The following is a 2,500-nucleotide window of genomic DNA, read 5'->3' on the forward strand; positions in this document are numbered from 1 at the left end:
CAGCACCCTAAGGTTTGGGTCTTTTAATGTGCGTGGATGTGGTACAGATGAGAGTAAAAGGGAAGAGATAGGTAGTATGTTTGTGAGAAGAAAGTTGGATGTGTTGGCTTTGAGTGAAACTAAGTTGAAAGGGAAGGGTGAGTGTATGTTTGGGAGTGTAAGTGGGAGGTTATCAGGAGTGAAGAGAGGGCGAGGGAGGGAAGGGGTGGCTATTCTTGTAAGTGAGGAGATAGGTAAAGGGGTAGTGGAGTGGAAGGAGGTTTCCTCAAGGATAATGTGGATGAAGGTGAAACTGGGAAAGGAGATGTGGGTCTTTGTAAGTGCATATGGGCCGGGCAGTGAGAAGAGTGTAGAAGAAAGGGAGGCCTTTTGGATAGATTTAAATGAGTGCATAGAGGGTTTAGGAAGAAATGTCAATGTAATAGTACTGGGAGACCTTAATGCTAGAGTGGGAAATGGTCCAATCGATGGAGTGGTTGGGAAGTGTGGAGTTCCAGGAAAGAATCGTAGTGGAGAGTTGATGGTGGAAATGTGTCTAGAAAGAGAGTTGATGATAGCAAATACAGTGTTTCGGAAGAAAGTCAAGCATAAGTACACATGGTGAGAGGGTGGTGGAGGGAAGGGTGGTAGATAGAGCGCTAATGGATTATGTAGTGGTAAATAGGATTAGGATAGGAAGAGTTAAGGATGTACATGTGCTAAGGGGAGAGGGTGGGGGAATATCAGATCATTTTTTGGTGGAAGGTAAGTTGAGAGTGGAGGATAGATGGAGAAGGAGGAAAGGGACAAAAGGTAGGGAGGTTCTTAGAGTGAACTCCTTGAATGAAAAGGAAAAGGAGAAGGAGTACGAAAAGAAGCTGAAGGAGGAGTGGGAGGGAGTAAAGGATAGAGCAGAGATGGGTGTGGAGGAGGAATGGGGATGGTTCAAGGAGGGAGTCTTAAAGTGTGCAAGGATGGTGTGTGGAACAAGAAGGACAGGGGGAAATAGAAGAAAGGGTAGTGAATGGTGGGATGAGGAAACAAAGAAGGTTGTAGAAGAGAAGAAGCGAGCATTCACAGATTGGTTACAAAAGAGGACAGGGGAGTCATATGAGAGGTACAAAGAAAAGAAAAGAGAAGTAAAGCAAAAGGTAAAGGAGGCAAAGAGGAGAGCAGATGTGAAATGGGGTAGGAGTATGACAGAAAATTTTGAAAGTAATAAAAAGATGTTTTGGAAAGAAATTAAGAGAGGAAGAGGAGGCGAATCAAGTAGGGAAGAAAAGGTAAAAGGTACAGATGGAGAGTTGATAATGGAAAGAGATGGCAGTGAGGGGAAGATGGGCAGAATATTTTAGGGAGTTGCTAAATGTGAAGGAGGATAGGGAAGGAAAGATAGCTGCAGTGGGAAATACGAAGAAAATGAGAGTGATGAGTGAGGAGAACGGAGGAGAAATAAGGAAGGATGAGTTTAAGGCAGTTGTAAAGATGATGAAAGCAGTTAATGCACCTGGTCTGGATGGATGTCATGCAGAATGTCTGAAAAAGGGAGGTTCAGTGATGGTGGACTGGTTGGTGAGATTATTTAATGTTTGCTGGAGAGAGGGTAAAGTACCGGAGGACTGGAGTAGTGCCTGTATAGTTCCTCTTTACAAGGGAAAAGGGGACAAGTGTGAATGTAGTAATTTCAGAGGGATTAGCCTGTTGAGTGTAGTAGGGAAGGCTTATGGGAGAATCTTAATTGAGAGGATTAGGAGAGGAACAGGAGTAATTGGTGAGGAACAGTGTGGATTTAGGACGGGTAGAGGTTGTGTAGATCAGATCTTTGTGGTAAGACAGATATGTGAGAAAGCTATAGGAAAGGGGAAGGATATTTTTTGGGCTTTTATGGATCTGGAAAAGGCTTATGATAGGGTAGACAGAAAGGCACTGTGGGAGGTTATGCAGATTTATGGGATAGGAGGAAAGCTTTTGGGAGCTGTCAAGAGTTTTTTATGTGAGTAGTAGAGCATGTGTTAGGATTGGAAATGGAGAGAGTGAGTGGTTTAAAGTAAAGGTGGGACTTCGTCAAGGATGGTTTATGTCGCCCTGGCTGTTCAACTTATACATGGATGGGGTGGTGCGAGAGGTGAATGCTAGGGTAGTGAGTCAGGGATTGGAGATGGTTAAAGAAAATGGAGAAAAGTGGGAGGTGAGCCAGCTGTTGTTTGCGGACGACACTGCGCTTGTGGCAGGGTCAGAGGAGGGATTGAGGAAGCTGGTGGCAGAGTTTGGGAGAGTATGTGATAGAAGAAAGCTAAATATAAATGTGGGTAAAAGTAAGGTGATGAGATGTACAAGGGGTGAAAGTGGCAGTAGACTGGAAGTGAACATTAAGGGAGAGCGACTGGAGGAAGTGGATAGTTTTAGATACTTGGGTGCAAGTGTAGCAGGAAAAGGTGGAGTGAAGGTGGAGGTAGAATGTAGATAGAGAGAAGCGAGTAAATGCCTTGGTGGTTTAAAGAGTGTAATGAGAAATAGACAT

This window comes from Oratosquilla oratoria, chromosome 2, assembly GCF_046742065.1.
Source record: "Oratosquilla oratoria isolate Oo_2021 chromosome 2, ASM4674206v1, whole genome shotgun sequence".
NCBI classification, from domain to species: Eukaryota; Metazoa; Arthropoda; class Malacostraca; order Stomatopoda; family Squillidae; genus Oratosquilla; species Oratosquilla oratoria.